Below are 22,225 nucleotides of genomic sequence, written 5' to 3'. Positions count from 1 at the left end.
TTCGGTGACTCCGACTCCGACTCCGGCTCGGGTTTCTAAAATCGACTCCGACTCCGACTCCGACTCCGGTCACAACTGTCGACTCCGACCGACTCCGACTCCGACTCCGACTCCGCAGCCCTGCCGTCCGAGACAAAAATATTCCAGCTTAGCTATTAGTGGGGTAAAAAACATTAAAATTGGTAGAATACATGTACGATAACCATGCAATGCATGGACAAGAACGCTTATAAAAATTCCAAACGGTTATGGAATAACATAACATTTAAAAACTGTAAACATAGTTGGTAACCTGGCAAGAAATGCTTTTTCGTACCCCAGTAAACATGCCGACGTCGGCCCGACGTCGGGCCGAGGCTCGGCCCGACGTCGGCCCAACGTCGGTTCAACCTCGGCCCGACATCGGCTGGACGTCGGATATGCCCGCATGTTCCGACGTCCAGCCGAAGTCCAGCCGACGTCGAGCCGACGTCGGGCCGAGATCGTTTGCCGAGGTTGACGAGATCGTTTGCCGTTGGACCGACGGGGCCGACGTCGGCATGTTTATTGGGACTACGCGCCAAAAATATCAACCGGCGGCGGGATTCGAGCCCCCCAGTCGCCGACGTCGGCATGTTTACTGGGACAACACGCCAAAAGCATCGTCCGGCGATGGGATTAGAACCCGTGTCCTTTGAACGCGAGGTTAGTGCGCTAACCACTACACCACGCAGCCAGATAGCGAATCTAGTTTGTTTTGTTGGGTTATGCCCTTTCGGTCTGACCAGACCATTTCAGAGCCGGAAGGATGATAGGATGGAGACATTGGTCTTCTTGGCGAGCACCCTGGGTCCAGTTCATATAGAGTCCCTGGTCCCATTGCTGTTACGTGACACTTATTGGAAAGGGCGACCCCACAATGGATTCATATAGTTAGCCACTCTTACACACCTGCACCAACGTTTCCCCAAGTGTCCCTTTGATAAGTGGCACTTTGGCAAAGTGACACTTGCCGACTGGCCTTTCTATAAGAACTGGGCCCGGCCCTGGTGAGTTGCCGGGGCTGAGCCTGACCAAAGGATAGGCCGAGCAGCCCCCAAGCACTCACCGCACCCGGCTATGGGCGAGCTCGGCTTACGGGCGATCCCAAATGGGAATGGGATAAAGTTTCCCGTCCAGTCCGGATCAGGGGGTTGCGGCGTGGAGGAAGATTTGAGTTCCCTGAGGATATTTTGAATACAGAAGCTCTTTATGAAACATGAAACATGTATTTTATATTATTTTAACGGTCAAAACAGCGTCCGATGTCGGCCCGACGTCGCCCCGACGTCAGCCCGACGTCGGCTGGACCTCGGCAATTGATCTCGGTCCGACGTCGGCCCGACGTCGGCTGGACCTCGGCTGGACGTCGGAACATGCGGGTATATCCGACATCCAGCCGACGTCGTGCCGAGGTTGGACCGACGTCGGGCCGACGTCGGCATGCCGATGCCGAGTTGCCGACGTCACCCCGACGTCGGCCGACGTCGGGCCGACGTCGGCATGTTTACTGGGGTGTTTCACAGAACAATGGTGATGGGCCTAAAACCCCGGTCTGGCTCATTCGAACGACCGTGAAGAGAAGTATACTTGGAAATCGTAAATTGGAACTGACGCCAGCTATGAAGGGCTAAAACGATAGGTGGCCGCTTTGCCCCGGGTGGCCGCTTTGCCCCACTCTCCCCTATTGTAAATGATCAATGGGACATCGTGGCGTCTAGAGTCGAAAATAACTCCCTACACCTACATTGAACCGTAAATCTGTATTGCTCTATCGTGAACACATGCATTTCTTTATAACCGTTGGAAAACATGAATTCTAACAACTTTTGGAAGAACGATAAATCTAACGACCGGGAATAAATGACCGCAATTGCCCCTCTCCTGTTGCACTGGTCCGGGTCACTGTATTTACACCACACGGTGACTTTCCTTGTCCTGTCGTTTTCCCGTGTCCGACGGGTGGGTGACCGGCTCGGCGGCGGCCGGTGACCGTCCGCGGCGCCCGGCACGCCGCTATGGCCGCCGCGCGACCTATCTGGCGCGCGGATCTCTCAGGGCGCCGCGGACCGGTTCCAAATTAGCGGCGCAATCATCACCGGCGGCTGGACAACGCGATAAAGCCGGCCCGCCGGCCGGTCGCCATTTTGCGGCCGTGGCTTTACGACAGGAGTTGGACGGGTCGCCAAGGGCGCTGGGCTGGGTGGGACGTCACCGCGCCGCGCCGGGTCGGTGGGCGGCGTGCAGAAGTGGGCAGGCCGCACGACTGCAGCCGGCACCGCCGCCGCAGCGCACATCCCAGTAAATACAAAGACTGCACGGGTTCTGGCGAATAGGTAGTGTTGGACGATTAGGTGGTAGATATAAACAAATATTTATCGTGGCATATAGCGTTATTAGATCGCAAAGTGCGCTCAAATACTGAATCAAAGTTGTATGTATACTGAGCCAAATATTTGTCATTGAGCTACTTCTAAGCAAAGTTAAAATCGCAAAGCTGCGTGTTTTACTCTTTCACAAGAGCCGTTGATTGTTTTGTCCGGTATGCTAGGTACAGTTGTTTTAGGGCCTTGGTGCTACCGTTCTGGCACAGTTGAAGTCTCTCATAACAAGTGGATGTCTGTTGATTTGATAATCATTTTATCCGTACCGAGAAGCGCCCTGTCCGCAGGCATGTTGAAGGTGGGTCCTCTAATGGGCCAACTACCTCAACCATACCGAATGGGGGGGCAGCTAATTGGCTATTCCGCCTCCCGAGTCGAAAGCCGGCCGGTTTATTGGATATCGCCTCTCTCACAGGGCGCAGTCCGGTTGGTTATTTGTCCCCTCCCGGCTGCAGCGCTGCAGCCGCGATGGATGCGATGCACGTCACTCAGTGTGCTGTGCACGTCGGCGGCTGACAGCGGGCTGCCGCGCAGTCTGCCGCGGCGGCGGCGTCTTCAACGGCCCCTAATTGTACACCAGTGGACCGCGCGCTCCTCCCTGCACCGCTCCTCCGCCGAGCTGCACTCACACCGGCCGGCCGCCGCGTGTGTGCAGCTAATTAAATGACGCTCAAAGAGCGGCCAACAACGAGCCTCTAACACCGGCTGCGGTCGGCCGTGCTCTACCTGGCGCACTAATTAGCGGCGGCAATCGTGGCGCCCCTGCGGCGATTACGGCGAACCGCGGCATGATGTCCCGCCGTAGACGGACGGCCGGCCTGTGACGAGCGCGGCGCGCGTGTGACGAGGTCGTGGCGAGGGTGGCGCTCCGGCCGCCATGCTGTTTTTGGGAGGGCCGACGAGCGGCGGACAGACAGTGGCGGCAGTGAGGCACCTCTGGCCTCCACTGACCACAGAGGTCTCGGGCGTGAGAAACCTAGGACCACCTTCGCCTAGCCCGCCGCAGCTCAGCCCGCCCAATGTGGCGACGCCATTCCCCACGACAAAGCAGTAACCGAGCGACCACAGGCGACCACCAATGACCTCAGCATCCCGATATCTGAACCTCACCAGCGAAAGGTCCGGCGGCGCGTGTGTCAGAAGACGTGCGCCACTCGGCTTTCGTTCAGAGTAAAAACGGCGTCCTTGGTGGGGCTCAGCGGCGATTGCCCGGTCCCAGAGAGGAACTTTCCGGCAGAGTCCGTGTGCGATAATCGTGCCGCCCGTTCATGAACGCATGCAAACGGGAGCAGTGGCGTGCGCGCGCGGGCTCGGCGGGGCGCACTAAGTGGCAGTTGGGCCGCTGCCGTGGGTGCAGGAGTTGGTCAGATTAGCGGCACAGGCGCGGCCGTCACCGTTACTGGAGATCGCCACAGCTGATTGGAGAGATTGAACAGCATCCGGGCTGTCTCCAGAGCAGAGGGGTGCGAGCAAACTGCATTAGTTGCCCTCCTAACTACCCAAGATATTTCCATGCTGCTCCTTTGCGCTTGCAAAGACGGTTTAGTGTAAAAGGGTGTTGTATTTCCCTCCAAACGGCTTTGCGTGAGGTACAACGCCAACACCACAAGCAACGCTGCTGGCACGCACAGATATGCACACAATGTCATGCATGGAGGGGGAGGGAAGGCGCTTCCGTCGCCTGCCGGTCCCGAGCGAAGAATGACCCCGCGCCAGGGCTGGTCAGCTGGTGCGCGCACGCACAGATCACACATACGTGGTGAGCGCTCATTCGCCGCATGGAAAGGTCGTTAAGCTGCGCTAAAACGCTGCATTTAGGAACATCGCGCTCTTATTCACAAATACGTGGCATCTCAAGGCATTGTTGGCCACCACCTACGAGATATCTGCAATCTGCAATGCACGCAGTCTCAAGCACTGACGCAAGAGCTTCCATTTGAGACCCAAAACACCGCGCAGACGGACCGAGATAACATCGGTGCCGTCTGGGTGTCCGGCATGCAACTGCCGAAGTCGGTATTTACCGTCCGGACACGAACGCTGGGACGCCTCGGAGGCTGGTGTCGGATTCGGCAGGACCGGGCTAGCCCGCCGCTGCCCCGTCCCGCACGCGAGCCGGCCCCCTGCGTCATACTAGCTCCGGGTGCGCCGATTTCGGTGACGTGAGAGCAGTGCCCAGAATGTGCCTGTAGCGGGGAAGTCTGGTACTGGCCAAATTTCGACGAACTGGGCGGCTCCTGCGGTGGTCACAAAAATTCAGGGTGCTGGAGCTTGATAAAAGAGAATTTTGATTTGGCTGAAAAAAATGGATTATCAACCTTATCTGAGCAAAAGAGGTGCGCTTCAGCTGAGGCCGGATGCGAGCTACCTCGAAATAGACGGAGCCTGTCTTCCTAGTCCATCAGCTTTATTAGGCATCTGAACGAACCGCAAGAACACCTAACAGTTTGAGATACTTGGAACACTGACGCAAATCGGCAAATGCGCAACCCTGAGATGATCTTGCACTTTCGAATTCAGTCCCCCATTTGGCCCCCGATGCATGTATTTCAACATTTTTTACCATGTCCGGGGCCTTTGCTTGGGGCTTCATAATGATCATAATGATAAAGACGAGCAAATTGCAAGTGAACAGCGGATAAGCCGGGCCAGTTGCCCCACAGATTATGAGAGACATCCGGTTCGAATCACTGGAATCAGGCGCTAATGGATCTCGGATTTAACCAAATTCAGCAAGTTTAGAACGAAAGCTGAAAACTCCTTATCACGACGCAAAACTAGGTGTTTGCTCTAGCATCTCAAACGCTTGTGCACGCACAACGAAAATACTAATGGCAAAAAAGTTATCAAGAGGCCAAGAAAATCCATATCCCGTTTTCTGTCGCACACAGAGGCATCAGAAAGCAGCCCGAACGTAATCTTCTTAGTTCGAAATTCGCATGTAAATACAAGGCCAATGACTTGCGCGACCATCCCAGTGATAATGACTAAAAAGCTTGGTGTGAATCAATTGTAGCAGCCAATAGAATCATCCAACACCCAAAGTATTGTCCGAACCGGGCGAACACCCGCTCTTCCTGACCATTCGACTGACCATCCTGACAATCCGACTGACATCCTGACAATCCGACTGACATCCTGACAATGCGACTGCGACTCAAAGTCGCCTTCATATTAGGGAGCCGAGCTGTCACTAAGCGGCGGTGGAATAAATCGACGTCTCAACTGCCTCAACCTGACCGTCTCAGCTCCCTTTCTGACCGGGGTGCGCGGTGACCCCTTCGATCCCTCTCTGATCGGCGCGGTGACTGCTCAGCTCCCCCTATCTGACCTGCACGACGCGATGACCGCTCGGCATTCTTTCTGACCGGCGCGGTGACTTCCCGGGACTACCCTCTTCATCTGACCGGGGAGGTAAGACTCGATCTGACCGTCGCGGTGACCGCTGACTCCTTCTCTGACTGGGATGCGCTGTGACCGCCTGGCTCCCCTCTCAGCTCCGGTCAGGCTGAGCCGCCCACCGCCGGCGGCCGACACCAGCGCCGCTCGTAGCGCCGAGTCCGCTGTCGTTTGGTCGAGTTACGAGCGCCAATGTAATTTGCCGACCGGCGACGCGGCACGTAACTCGACCATTATGTCTTGGTACGTAATTCTCCCAGCGCGTAGGCCCACCAATGGCAGTGAGACATGAGCGCGCCGCCAATCGTAAAACTGCAAACCCGTTTCGGTTGGCTGACGGCCGGCCGGTCAGGCGTTCTGTGGAGCTGCTGCGGGCACCCCAGCATCCCGGTCAGGCGGCAATTAGTGCTGATCGAACGGCCGACTGCATAGCTCACGGCAGAGCATACGACCGGCATGGCTCACGGCATAGCTCACGGTAGAGCATACAATGGCACGGCTCGCGGCACAGACCACGGGATGTGCCGCCGGGCTGGCCGCTGACAAGATCTGCTCACTCGACCGAGATGGCATGGGTTGTAAGCCATCAGAACTCAGGATTGCCAGGTCAGGTCAATATGTGCAGATGGAAGGAGCTTCTATTGTGCTCATTGGAATGTGCTGAACTAAATTACTAGCACTCTGGGATCAGCTGAACTCATTTAGCTTTGACGTGCCACCTGCCAGATGTCTTTGCCATGTCTTCATTTCGACGTCACTCATTTCGTTCATTTCGTTTATACCGACCAGTTTGCTCTTCAGCTGCCACAAGATAAACAAATAAACAAAGAGCGATCACCAAACCAGGATAAAAGGCTAAATGTTCCCACAGTTCTTAGCGATTTCGTGATTGTAACAGCTCACAAAACCGAAAACCACCACCGCATGTCATCAGCCGTGAACTCGTGTAACTGCACAGTTCTTTTTCTGAATTGGCGCTGGCATGCCTCGCCTGCATGAACGCCGACCACGCGCGCCGTTCGGACGTTCCTCGTCTGTCGCCCGTCGACCCCTCCTCGTTCTTAGCCTGGGACCCGGTGTGAGTGACCTTGCATCGGTCGACGGTTGGCGGTCGGTCAGCGGTCGGGTCCGGTGCACGTTCCGCTCGCTGATCCTATCACCGCCCGCCCGTTTGTTTTCCGTTCCGGGGGGAGCGGTGTCGGGCGGACACCAGCCGATGGCGGTCCGATGGCGGTCCGATGCCGTCTCGGCCGCCGGCGCCGCTTTGTGGCGGATGACGGAGCGACCTGTCCGCGCTGTGACCGTATCGCGGTCCGGCGAGCCCCACCCCCTCCGCGCCGGCTGCCCACTATCAGCAGAGGGCCGCCTTTTGCGGCCGACGGTCATCGGAAGGGAGGGGAGTGGGATCCGCCGCGGCCGACAGCCCAGCGCTGATATAGCCCGGTAGGAGAGGCGTCGATAGCTCGGCAAAGGAAGCGATGGTAGCTCAGAAGGAGAGGCGGTGATAGCTCAGTAAGCGACACGCTTACATGTAGCTCCGTAGTCGAGAAGCTGATAGCTCGGCGCTAACAGCACGGACAGAACAATGCTGATAGGTTAGTGGAAGCAGCGCTGACGGCTGATTATAAAGGCACTGATAGCTCGGTCAGAGCGACGCTAAAAGGATAGTCGCAAAGGACATTGCAAAGTACGACTTTTGGTAGCTCGGTAACTCCTGCTCTGAACGATTTCTAACAGCAGTGCCAGCGGATGCTCCTCACCCGAATGGGTATCAGTGGGTATGAAATTAGGGAGAAGGCTTGGAAGAAACCAAAATGGGTACGCTCCGAGCACAGTTTTTGTATAGTCATTATGATCGTGAATAGCGAAGCAATCACCTTTCACAACCTATCTTTTAGAGGTTGTGCCTTGCGGGCCATTTCCTTTCTGTATCTTGTTGTTGATTAAATTCAATTGACAAAACACACTCACCCAGGTGCGTCGATTTTCCGTTCTATATGTAGCTTTATTGATTCAGTAATCAGTGCCCATCACTTATCCTTTGTTGACTTTGCTTACAGTTACCGTCAGATGCAACTACCAGCAGCACAAGCCTCCGATCTTTGAGTGACAGCAGGAAGCAGCAACAAACAGAAATCAGGAAACAGCGAGCACGTTATGTGTGGGATGAATGGCTAGCTTTCACATATAATCTTCAATACGACTGGTAAGAAGTAAGAGCAGATACTGCACAACAAAGACAGGGACCCTGTCGGCCCCCACAGTAGTGCAGTGGAGGGCACGCTACATGCTGGACTTTCCCGGGGTATGATAGGATATGAGGCGAGCAAAGGAGCTATGCTGACCGCTTCCGGCACATTGACTGATGTCCGATATTGGTTCAACACGAGAATCACAGGCTACTCGACTGTGTTATCGGTCATCTAGAGAGTTGGTACAAATTTGATTTTGAAACTAACGGTAGAAGATGATTCTGTATCTCGATACTACAGGCGGATGTGAAATTCGAAGCAATTATAATTTAGAATAACTGCATTGGTAGGCGACAATTTGATTATTTGGTTCCAGATCTCCCATGCAAGGCGAACGTTCCACAGCTTCGGCGTTTCATTGCTTGTCATTAACATCAACTTTCATGTCCCGTAGCTCAGTCGGTAGATTGTTGGACTCCGCGTGGCGAGAGCACGCGTTCCCGGTTACAATAGTCCGGGTTCGAAGCGCGACGAGCGCTTGACGTTTATGAATTATGGGCCTCCTGACAGGCATGGGTGCGGTTGGTGGCAGGCCGTAGTCAGGCGAAGTCAGAGAGGGGACCGGCCGTGCGCGGCTATGTGCGCTCGTTTAACTTTGGACTCTAAATTCTGCCATAGAACCGGAATTGCGCGATCGGAGGGTAGAAGGCAGTCGGTCACCGCAACAAGCTTCGCTTAGCGGGGGCTCTGTCCTTGTGAATCCTTCCAATAAAAAGGTTCGGACTAATTTTTTTTTTTTAATCCTTTTTGGTAAGTATTTCTGCAAAATAAATCTGCGCTGTTTGGTTATGAATGAAATGTATGAACAAATGTTTCAATCAAATGGGTGATTTCACACTAATACATTATAGGCAGACATCGAAATCAGGCCAGCGCCGACTTAGCCTGACAAGCAGTGTGCCCTTCTTGTTGATGGGCATCGGGCACCTATGCATCAACCATGATAAAAAACATCTTAAGCACCAGTTGCCTGCCCAGTGGCCTGCTATGCATAATGACATGCTCACAGTTTTAAAGGTAACATCATTTGCCTCACAATGGTTGTGGCGGCTAAATCACCACAGGTCGATTTACAGGTTCATAGACGACCGGAACAGGTGCTGCCATCTGTCACCTAGCGGCCAATGACGGAACTAAGGGGCTGCTGGTCCATCAAGGGTGTCTGCTCTGGGGACCAAGGGGGGAGGGGAGAGACGATGCAGAGCGGAGTCCAGTACGGCTCTGCATCTGTATTTCTGCTTTAGACCTCTTTAGTGGCTTGACGACCGTTCATCATGACGTAGACACTACAGGCGCAAAACTCTCTGACCATCGTTCGAATTTGAGACAGACAAGTGCTATGACGCCACAGTGCTATGTAAATTCATTCCATTTGATTTTTTACAGTAGTCCAATGTCAGAACACGGCATAAGTTTAATCTTAATTTCTACGCAATAATATTCCACCGGACGTCTGATAACGGCCTCAACCATGGTTCTGAAGACAATCATTTCTTCACCCAGGCCGAAACAAAGCGCAGCAAGACCTTCCGTTGTCGGAAAGTAGTGACACACCGTGCACCAATTTTCAGCATAGAACAGAGCCGCCGCCTTGCTTACCGAACTGACAGACCTGACTCTGACTCTGACTCTGATTCCGGCAGCCGAGCAGCTGGGAACGGAGTCACGCCGCGCGCGATTGCAACCGCTCGACAGATCGTTGTGCAACTCACTGGAGCACGTTTGATTGATCAGTGAAATGTCGATAACGGCCGGCGCCAATCAGAGCTGATTGAGTTTCCCACGGGTAGACTGGAGGTTTCGTCACCAGCTGAGGTGCTAAGATCATTGGACAGCAGCGCAAGGTACTCAGGACGTGCACAGGAGACGTGCTTCTATCTTGTGGTGCGGAATAACCGTCCAATAGGAGCATCTAATTAAATCACCCGTCCATTCGAGCGTCACGGCTGCTTATAAGACTGTCGTTCAAGTTACCAAATACCTGTCGGTTGCTCACTTCTGAGCTGTTACGGATCTAAGAAACGCCGCCACGAACGATGCATGCCTAACAAAAGGAAATGATCTGTAACCTACTGAGTTGGACAATGGTACCCGTGGCCCGTTTATATCCCAGAGGTCATCTTTGGTCAAGTAAGTTCACCAGAAGCCTTTCAACAAAACTGTTCGGTATAGGCATGCAAGAACGACGAAAACGTTTTGGAAAAGTTCAGCTGAAAATACCAATCGACTGATATCGGCAAAGAAGCAATGACAACAGTCATGAAACAATTCTTAACCCGGCCGAGCCCGGGGGGTAATCCCAACCACCGCAGCCCGGGGGGCGTTTTTCGCCACCCCCTGTCTAACTCCGTAAAGAAGGGAGCTACGGAAACAAAAGCGATACCAAACGAAAGGTCCTTACGAGACGATTCTAAAGCACCTAAAATTTTTGACCTCAGGTCAATTTTCAAGGTCAGAGGTCAAGGTCAAAGACAAAAACCGGCACATGTGTAGTGATCTCAAAGTAAGCCTCCTAGAGGACGGCAGACTGCATCAAACCGGCAAAATTGGGTGTCAAACGAAAGAAGAGAATCTGAGGATTCCGAAAATGTGCTCCAAAGCAAAGGTCAAGGTCAAGGTCACGCTCAAAATTGACCTAAACTTGGCACTTTTTCGCACATCCTGCCTGCTAGTTTCCAAGATGTTTTGAAATGTTTTGAGGCTTATCAGTTCCCTATTTGTGGTTCATCTTACGATACAAGGCTGCTCAAAGGTCAAGGTCACAGAAGAGTATCCCTGCTAGAGGCTATTTCACTGATTCAAGTTAGTAATAATAAATAAGACAATTTTGCCATCCGGAAGCTCTAAATGAAGGCTTAGAGGGAAATAGATGCCAGATTCGTGATCAGCGGGTACAAATCCATCATAAACGACCTTTCATGTGTCAAGGTCAACCAGAGGTCATTCGAGGTCACATGAGGTCAACGTAAAACTTGACCTTTTCCGAACAAAATATATATCATTCGACGCGGCTTGACAAGGCAAATGCGATGGTACCACTGCCGTAGCTCTAGGACCATTTTTGTTGAAGTTATTTGCGAAAAACTAAAACCACATTTCGGGGTCGTTGACCTGAGCTCTGACCTCAGGTCACCAAAACTATTTTTCTATTTTTCTCTAGGTCAAACGCTACACAACCGTGCTCGTAATTTGTATTTATCTCTAAAACTCTATTTTTAGCAGCTATTTGAAGTTTGCGTCTGTGACGCCAAAGTTTGCCGTGCAGGGGTCTAGAAAAATGGACCTTGTGACGTCATCAAGGGGTCCAAGTCCAAATTTTTTACTTCAGAAGATGTCAAATTGATGGGAGAAAAGGTACTGAAAGTTTTGCTTTCCTAACCCTAAGCGTTCGGGAGCTATCGCAAATATTCGCCAGGGGGGGGGGGGCGAAAAACGCCCCCCCCGGGCCCGCGAGGGTTAAGATGAAGCTATCTTCATATTGTTTCACATCTTAACTGAGCCTTGTTCTCCAGACGGCCTGTGTCCCTTGGAACGCTCTCCATCGCTCCAATCGACCCGGCCAGCCGGCGCGCACTCATTTCTGGCGCGCCCGATCACCCGCGCTTTTTACGGGCGCGCGCGCGCGCTCCTGCAGCGCGGGCGGCTGGCGGCGATCGGGTGCTGCTGTCGCCCGCCGATTGACAGCCTTTGCATCAAGCTAACGAGCTAATTCTATTATTTGGCAGTTTGGTGTGCCATTAGTGGGCCGGCGGCACATTGTCATCTATTTTATATCCCCGCCGCGGCGGGACGGTGGCGGCGCGGAACGCGCGCGCCACTATAGCCGCGATTGCCTCGCCGCCGCGCCATTACAGTGACAGCCGCGGGGGAGGGGAGGGGGCGGAGAGGGGTGAGATGGGGTGGTGCGATACACGGCGATCCGACCACGAAGCCAAGCGGTGTCTTCCAGACGACAACAAAAAGCGTGCCCGATGAATCCACAGGCGGAGGTCGCAGGATCCAGGCAGCCATAGCATAGAGTTCTAATATACGACTTGCTACCAGCCACTGAATCGGAAATTATTCAATTAGGAAAATTAGATTTAAGATGAAAAACATAATTTCCAGCACGAAAAAGCAGGAGCAGTTATAAGGTGATATTTTCTCTGATCCGATAATCCACACGCGCGGCGGTCTCTGTCCCGTTCCGTCTCGATCGTGTGACCATCCCACACATTCCTGGTGTCGGCTCGGCACCCGACTTGCGTCATGTCATCGCCCTGTATTGCATGCGTCCACTTCTTTCATCGGCCGATCGACATTCCGTCCGCTAATCCGTCTCGGTCTGCGACAGCTCGGTGCGTGATGTAACGGTAAAAATCCGCCCCACGGGCGCCTCTCGCGCCGTGTCCACACGTGCAGCCGCCGCCCGCGCCGTGCTGCGCCGTCCCCGCGCGGCAACGAGAGGTAATCAGCGACCCTGCCGTGGCTGTCGTGCAGCCTCAGACGCCAGGAAAGTCGCGAGCGACGGCACGACATCGGCGACCCGCCGCACAGGCACAGCGCCGCTCTGGAGCGGGCGAGAAACCGCTCTCGGGGGGACTGGGATTCAGGAATCGGAGTATCGAGCAAACAGCGGCTATACAGGCTTCATTAGCTCCTTGAAAAGACACTAAACGATAGGATTGGACGACGCATGGAGCGGGTAGCGGACGCCTGCAAGTTGCATATAGGCGCATAGGAGGCGGAACGGGGAGGGCACCGGGGCACCGTGTCCCCCTTTGATTTTGGCATTTTAACATTAGCCCTATCGGCGTTGCATGGAAAGAATGGGACCAAAAGTCGGCAGTGCCCCCCTTAATTGAGGGGTGTTCCGCCGCTACTGTATAGGCGAACGTATGGAGGTAACGGTTTCTTCTTTACGCGATATATGAACATGCTTCGTGGGCAAACCACCAAAAGTCCGTTATTCCAGTAGTTCAGATCCCGGTATTTCTTGAATGTACATATAACGGATAAATACCTAACTGTCCACCTTCAACCGAGCACATCGCCCTCTGGTCACCACACAAAAGATCATCTGCCCACTGCACGACATAATTACCCTTTTCATCCATATCTCTACGATCTGTACTTTCCAGTCGCGCATCTGCTTTGCCCACTCTCCACACCCATTACGGCCATTACCGACTTCTGCCATCCCAATAGCTCGTGTCAGTGCAGCAGCAGGTGGCACTCGACACCCCCGGGGCGCGCCTCGGTCCACCTGACCCTGCATAAAACGGTCAGTGGACACGAACACACCTCCGGAGAGCCGGTACACGCGCCATGAATCTGCTCATGCCGAGCGGTTGGCGGAGCGGAGTCGTGCACTGAACTGGCTCACACCGAGTGGCCGTCTGACACAGTGTCTGGAGCGCCTCTCACCTGACCTGGCTCGGTGTGAACCGCTCTCACAGCTCTCCGTAACAGTTTGATGAGCTGACCGGTCACGGTCCAACCTATACATACTCAACGTGCGAGTGCGCAGTTTGAACCTAAGGTCGAGTGTATCAAGAGTTTGAACCCAAGGCAGGCCGAGTGTATGTCGATAGTTTGATCCCCCAGGCCAACGTGCCCGATACAATACAGAGAACGATCCCGGATCGGGCACATTCGAGTCATACCCCGCAGTCGGCCGAATGCAGAGATCGACGCTCGACTATGGTTGACCGAGTGTAGCTTGACAGTTGACCCTCGGTCGGTCGAATAAGGAGCAAGTTCGACCTACGACCGGCCAAATACAGATAAGACCCCTGACCGGTCGAATGCAAAGTTTATCTCCCGGGCTACCGAGTACAGATCGAGTTCGCTCGGATGAATACGGTTCAAACGCCGCCGTCGGGTAGACACGGCGACGATGAGCGATTTTCCGCTTCACCGGGCGCAGCAACATCGATGGGATGTGGGGAAGTGGTCCAGGAGATCTCAGAGGCCAGCTCAGGCCATCCAAGCAGACACTGAACCTAACGGCGCCTACGCAGTCACACTCTCCAGTCGCACCTGATAACGGAGACACCAAACAACCAAATTAGTGGGAAAATATTCATGTTAATGACCACAAATATGGCAAAAATACTGTTCCAAGGCGTTTTCATTGGTTCCCACATTAGGCAAAGCTCACTGCACTATGACAAAACATAATGGCATGCCACCGTCGCATGCCATTAATAAAAACTGCTATTTCGTTATAAGGATTTACCCGTCACCATGGTTGTTTTTCGTCCACTGACTTCAGGAAGTTTTGCTGCAAACCCCGCCCACAGTTCACGGCAACCACACGTGGCGTGACATCGCTGTTCATGCACCGGATCATGTCGGATGAGATGTACAGCGAACATGTCACTCAACACCCGGCAGAGCCCTCTGAACTCCCCGTGACCGGGGTTTAATCCGGCCGAACTTGGTCGGGGGCGATGGATGATGAACCCTGTACCGTGCCGCCCGCACGATCGCCTTATTCAGGCAACTAAGCAGTTCACTTTAGATATCCCGTCTTTTTCCGGCAAGATTAACGTTTTATACTGTCCATGCTAAACAAGACGGAATGATAAGCAGACGGCCCTAGATATGCATGATTGGATATCTTCCGAGCCACAGAACATCAGCACTTGGAAAAATTCAACTCAGTCACGCTGCATAGTGCATAATAAGACGAGAGGAGTGCCAAAATACAAAACAAATAAGCTCGAACGTCAAAGCAACTCAAAGGTCCTATGAACACTGTGCCACCGCGACGGTTCGCGGTGCTCCAAATGTCCTGCAAAATGCTGCCAGGCCCGCAGCGGCGCGATGACCCGACCCTCCGCCGCCGAGACCCGCAGCGCGGACCTCCGCCAGCCACCGCGCCGGGGCAGGACCGGTGCTAAATCTCCGCCGGCCGTCCGCCCAAGATGAACGGCGTCGCGCCGCCGCCGAAATTAAGTTATCTATAGCCGGGGCCTGTCACTGTTTTCCCGGCTAAATGAAACACTTAGTTATGGCTCCCGCGAGTGCAGTAAAGCGCACGTCCGCGTAATATCCACTGCCGTTTGACAAAAATACGGTGAAGTATGGGCCCAAAGTTGGAGCCGGCTCCTTGATAACTTGGACGCATAGCCTCCGGATGCGGGGCTATCTTGATTAGTGACCGCCAAGCAGACGGCCGGCCGGTCGGCGCCGCTAAAAAGACGTCCGGAGGCGCAGTGGGGTACGACGGTGTTTGATAAAATGCTGCCGGACAGCGCAACTCACATCAACCTGCGACAGGCGTTGTTGGATGAATTCGACGTCAAAGAAAAGGCTGCACACCCCACACCCCAACACACTGAAGTGATAAGTCCCTATCAGACCAAGCCAGGTTAGACCGTGACCCTACCAGACCCTTCTCAGACCCATTCATCTGTGATCTGCCCCACCAGACCAGACCAGCCCGCGCCCCGCAAGACCCGGCCAGCCAGCTCGCGCCGCGCGCGCCCGCTTTATTTGCCTAATGAAAAAAGGCGCGCCCTTTGGGAGGCGCTGGGGACAATTGGGCAGAAGGGTGAGCGACGATGCACAACAGCTCGGGGAAGGGTGGACCAAATGACATCTGCCCATCGATTACTGCGCCACCACACACTGTTTGCCATGAAAATACTTGAAAAAGTCGCGCCTTCTGGCCCGTGCAACGGTGTTTACTGTATTGGGCCTGGGCGATCTGGCAATACGACAGCATAAAGCATCACGCTTATTCGACAGCGCATACTAACGATTTTGAATACTAAAAAATCGCGAATGCTGAAATACAACAAACGTAGGTGTATTGATGAAAAAGAAAATATGCGACAGTTGAAGCGTTCCATTTCGCTCGAGATGGTTGGGAGTCCGGCAACTCAAGGCTTATGACCTGGATACTGGATAGCATTGCTTGAAGTCACTATTGACAACAACGCGAATAAAGCGTTATGAGCCGAATGAAAACAGTAATGGAGGACAATACTAACGATTTTGATATCAGCCCAGGTCGTATGCGGGGGAGGGAGGGGGCCTTTTAATGCTATTCTCAGTCAATGGCATTAGGCTGAAGGCTGAGTGCGGGAGAAGGTTACCTAAGCTAAAAAAAAAAAACAAGACCACCACCCACAAGAATCACAGGCATGCCGTGATACCATTCGGCAGCTATTGGGTACTCAAAAATAGACACATCCCCTCACAGCAAAAGTGAACGACACTTGCCAGTTGTTCATTAGAAGCAAATTATAAATAGTAGGTACATAGGTGATGTCTTTCGGCACTATTCATTGATATCCAGATTTCAGTTCTTGTTTAGGACGAATATTCGAAACACCAGGTACTTTTATTTATGGTAGCTTTCGAAAGCACTGCGGCTTCAGTTCGTTGTTCAGTTCATTGATTCAGTTCATTGATCATTGTTTCAGTTCAGTGCATTGTTTCAGTTCGACTCATTGTTCCAGTTCATTGATTTGCAGATTTCCGTTCAGAAAGCAAGATCGAATCATATAAGTTAAAGGTAGTGTGCCAGCTTTCTTGGACCGTATGGAGTTAATGGCCCAGATAAGGAGAACCGGATTTTTAGAACTTATCCATACCTTCAAAACTCATGGAAACGTCTTAAATTCTTCAAATTTTGAGTAGGGGAGAGGCGGGAGAATTGGGACTTATTTCTCAGGCCATGTTCATTGAGGTATTATTTGGAAAGTATTGTAGCCAAGCTATTTTGCGCAGCACCAATGAAAGGTCGAACATTTCTCTGCATTATGCCATCATAAAATAGCTAGCCTGTGTAATGATGTAGTTATATGTGGACAAAAACAAAAACATTCATTTTCAGGAGAATAGGGACACATGCAAGGAGACAAGGGACAGACACGAAGCTGAATTGGGACATATAAAAATTGGGTATTGGGATGACTTTATCTGGAATTATTTGTCGTGTCTATGTATAGGCAATCATTTGATACATTGGAGCTTATCTTCACACTATCTGCTTCGTTTAAGGCCGGGATTGTCTTTCACGATTACGATGCTCCCATAAAATGCACATTTTCCTATCCAGAGTAAGACTTTCTGGTCTTCGCTTTGACTGTATTTGTGGTTAGGGATGCAGCTGCAATACCATCCAAAATACGAAGGTAAAAACACATCTTTTTGCACCACTTTACCGTTTCCACCATTTGGTGTCCCTATTCTCCCACAACACCGTCATAACAAATCACACATTTTTTTGTCATTTATCAGTTACAGAGCGTGTTCATATAAACTAGCAATCGCATAAGGCCGGTGTTAAGCTAACATCGTAACATGTTGAAAGAAAGATAGTTTGTCATATGCAATGCACAGACAACTCAGAATAGCACTCGAAAAAACAAGTTTTTTGGTGCCCAGCCAGCACAGCCCAAACGACGGCCACAAAAGGGTTGCTGAGGCTTCCCATCGTTGCACGACACATATAATCAAAAGGTAAAGGCAATAAATATGCAAGGATGCTGTCCATTTTTTAGATATTGGCGTGTCCCTATTCTCCTGCGTCCCAATTCTCCCGCCTCTCCCCTACCCCAGTGCGAAATTCGCCCCGACGGGTTGTCGGTCGTACCCCAACCACATTTCACACCACTATGAACAATAAATGCACACACTGAAATCGCTATTACCGATATGCTCATCCAATCAAGTTTCGATAAACCCGTTCATCATCAGCTCCTGCGGTTTCGAACACGCCTGTTAGGTGGTGCGGTAGACCACGCCCAAAGCCAGGGCCCCGGTAACGTGAGGTAGCCGAGTCAGGGCAGCGTGCGCTGACCCAAGCCGGAGCCGCGCGTCCTCCCGGTGTCATTTGATAGCCCGGGGCTGCCCGCGGGGATGCGGTAGACCGCGCCCAAAGCTGCGGCCCCGGCTTGGGTCAGCGCACGCTGCCCCGACTCGGCTACCTCACGTTACCGGGGCCCTGGCTTTGGGCGCGGCTTCTGCTCATACTTTGTGGTGCGGTGGTGGTGCGTCGGGCTGCGCGCTCTGACTTCGGCCAAGAAAAATGCGTCAGCTGATCATTGTCATTTCTGCCACTTGCGTGTGGTGAAATGGGGTCACAACTTATAAGACGGCTTTTTCATATCAATTATTTTACATAAAATCATATTTCAAACCATAAATAATGTTCGACAGCCAAATAAAAGAAACAATACCAATACGGGCTTACAGTTTAAGGCTCGACATTTTGTTGTCTACGATTAGACAGCTGATAACTCATTCCCGTACGTCGTATGGTCGTAACATGACCTTTGCTTATTGTCACAAGTGCGCCGCATTCGCGATTGTTGCCCGACGCCTGTTTGCAGGTGAGCCCACTACAGTTGTTATACATATCTAAAAACCGATAAACTTTTAGGCGAAAAAGGCACTACCTATTCCAGGCCCATTTTTGATTTTTTTTGCGATATTAGGTAAAAACAGAAGCTTCTTATCCTAGGAAAAATAAAATGGGAAATCTTTCAAAGGTGGCACACTACCTTTAAACGGTAGCAATAAGCAAAAATGTATTTAAACCATTACCAGTCATTAAAAACAATTGCCATAGGTACACGTAACACAATAAAAAATGATTCGCCATAGAGACAAATATTCCGGAGAAACATTCGGTTCACATTTGATTCAACTTAGCAAAAACGTCCGCATTGTTTTGCTTTTCCTTTCCTCTACATATTAAATCCTCTCTGCGCCGCGGAAGTGCTCTGCATGCCCGGGTCGCGGCGCGGCGCCCTGTCGCCGCCCGGCGCTGCCGCTCCATTACGGTCGGCCGGCGCCGCCACCCATCATGGCCGCGTGTTAGGCCGCTCATTTAGCGGGCCATTACACGGCGAAAAATTGATTTATACGCCGAGTTTCATTACTCGCTGTCCCATCAGTGCGATATATGAACGCCGCTCACCGATAGGATTAGCGCGACACGATGCAAATGGGGTAATTAACGCTGGCCGGGCGGTCGGCCGGCGGGCGGCCTGACCCCCGCCGGGCCGCGGGGCCGCCGGGTCCCCATCGTGAGACCCACAGGGACACCACAAACCAGCCGGAAGTCCGCGGATACACAGAAACCATATCACTGGGAACCGTTTCAACAATCATGTAAGGCAATTGGAGTGCATGCAGCCGACAAGCATGTAACTCATTGCAAACAACCGGTTGAACATTTGTATTTCATTGATGTAATTTAGCTTGAGGTTATGATACCCATTGTGCATAGCACAAGGCTATACAATAGGTAATTGTCTAAATTGTCAAGCATAAACTATTTCCAATTTCGCAAATGAAGCAAAGTTAGAGCAAGAGGTGTTTGCTGTTGAACAGTTTGCTGGATGTTCAATTCATGCTGATCATTGAGAACAATCCACTAGTTTTAGATAAGCGACAGGTTTTCATTTTTTTCTGTTTAGAAGCGTTACTACAGAGCGAGCGCTCCCATATCCCATATCTGTTTGGCATTCAGAGACCACACACCTATCCTCCTGATAAACCAGAGCCACTTTGGGTCGACATTGCGACCCCTCGAACAGTGAGCCACTACATTAGAACCGCAGTTCCTCAGTCATTTTGGGTCGAATCGCGACCCCTCGGCCAGTGTGGGCCACTCGCAGTTCCCAGTTGTTTGCCCACTAAAGGCACGCTAAACGGACAGAGACATAGCACCGCGTTAAGTCGTTTAATGCCCTGTGAAATGGGCTCAGGTGTTGGCTGGTTTGGCGACACCCGAGACAAGATTTACGCGGCGGACGGAAACAAAACAATCGCCAGAGAAGTGAGAATGGAACTCTAATGGGTTCGTTTCGGGCAGATCCTGGGGGCGATCCCTGTTGAGTGGACCGTGTGTGCGTGTCGGGGAGGGGGTCCGGCGGCCAGAATAGAACGGGCCCAGGGGAGAGATGAACTGGGGAGGGACGGTGGACGGACGGGAAGGGGAGGGGAGGGAGCGCAGGCCAGCTGGTCTCACCAAGAGCATACCATTCCCGAAACGAGAATGCGGCAGTCGGCATTACAGGTAAGTGAACTATTCATAGTGGCTTTCGTGAGTAGTGGAACTAAATAGCTGCAACTTGTCTAGTGGTTGATGGAATTGAAACCGCGATAAAATGCCACGAAGCGTTCTGGAGCGACGATAACGGGCTGGCACGTAGCGTTTTCAGTCAGCGTAACGTCACCCAGGGCCACCACACAAAGGCGTACCTGGATAAACGAACGACAGTTAAAACTGCACATTGCTTCTGGTTCCCACATCCTGAAATATCCCCAGAAGTGGACTCACAACACGTGCAATGTGCATGTGCCCCGGCCCAAAGAACGCGACGCGTTTTTGTGACGGCCTGCCACGCGTCCAGTGGGTTAGACCATCTGTATCACAGGTGGAAAATTTTGACAGCCCAGCTGTCTACCTGGTGTAGCATTTGGTCAATCACCTGTCCAGCGTGTGAAAAAGGCTAGACATATGTCGAAAATCGAAATAGTGGAAAATTACGTTAAAGTTTGGTCAACAATCTGTCACTCTGGCTAGTGTAACATTTGATAATCCAAAATGAGAAGTGGAACAATAATTAGTTCAGCTACCTGCCGAAGTTCTACATAGTGGCATATCATGTTCGAATGGGAAATATTAAACTGGGTTTATTAGAGGTGGAATATCTAGGACACAGCGGAGAATGCAGAAAATTGTAATAGTTTAGGGACAATAGAAACAAAGCAGACCAAATAGAGAAACTGAGGGATCGGAAAGAGAGCTTCAAATGACAGGCCACGCACATCCACATCCCACAGCCACCTGAAGGACCTGCAAATGATTTGAGTGAGTCCGGGTGTCGTCCAAGGTCAAGGAGGAGACAATCACCGGTGCTGAACCACAGAATCCTGATTGTGATGAAAGAGAAAATCCACCAATGAGGATCAAACATAATTTCCACACTACAGATACAGAAGGCTCCAATTATTCCTATATTGAGATAAACACACAACATTAGAGCGCATTCCAGCAACATCGTCACATACTTCGATCTACATCCTCGGAATAGACGTCTCACAAATCACTCACCGAAAAAATAACCCGACTTGCACTCATTGGCCACTCAGCCTGCACTTCAAAAAGTTCAACGTAAAAAATCGCACCCGCGCACACCTGAGTGACCGTTGCTTAGCGTTTGAGTTTCCGTTTTGCCAGCAGCTGATTGTTTCGTCGCATGGCCCGGTTCCTAACCAGCCACCAGTACTCCAGTGTGTCGGGAGAGAGGGTCTCCAGAGGGGGAGCCACGCCTGACGGAAACAAGTACTGATCAGAGCCTGTGGAAATATAACTCACGGAAATCTGCAACTGCTGCCAGTGAGGAGCTTAAGTACCGTAGATTGGGAAATCGGTCCATTGAATGATATATTTAAATGAATGATCTGTATGAGCCAGCGCGACATTAACGATGGATCTACAATTGATAAGATTTTCAACACAAAAAAGCAGTTGTTAACGTCACCAACGCTAGAATCGCTGGTGCACAATGCATATTTTACGTTCAACAAATGAGAATATCTCCACAAAGACAAAGAAGTTTGGACTTTACTTAAAACCGAAAAATAAATTATCAACAACGAATAAAAGTTAGTAATGCATTTTTTATCCCTTTCAGCCTTCAGGTGAGTTAAACGGAACGACATGAATAAAGCGACACCCTTCCCGCTGGCACCGCCTTAGGGCAAACTGAAAGCACGGCACCAACAACTATAGATCCCTCCAGCCGTACACAGATAGAGCCATGTCAAAGGAAATATCGCCCTTTTCAGCAGACAGGGAGAGACCCTGGTGATATGATCATGCCGGAGTATCGAAGAGCCATGGAACATCAGGATCATGGAGCGATGCGCTGGTCGCCCGGCGATCGCTGAAAGGTGTGCAGGTGCCCGTTTCGAAACAAATACAGAAGCAGTCCGTGCAGGTCATCACCAAAGCGACCAAGTCATGGGAACGGTTGCGGACAGTCCACATTCCCGTAGCCTGTAACTGTCCGAAAAAAGACATAGGATAGGAGACAGGCTGCATCAGACAGCGGACGAGACCCGACCCCCTGCGACCGCAGGCTCTCGTCTGAGGTAGGCACTGCCGAGGTGAAGACCCATGGACCTACCGGAGGTATCCAGTTCCCAGAGCCAGTC

Source organism: Amphibalanus amphitrite, unplaced genomic scaffold, assembly GCF_019059575.1.
Source record: "Amphibalanus amphitrite isolate SeventyFive unplaced genomic scaffold, NRLGWU_Aamphi_draft 000290F_arrow, whole genome shotgun sequence".
In the NCBI taxonomy this organism is placed as follows: Eukaryota; Metazoa; Arthropoda; class Thecostraca; order Balanomorpha; family Balanidae; genus Amphibalanus; species Amphibalanus amphitrite.
Note: the sequence above shows the minus strand (reverse complement) of the source record.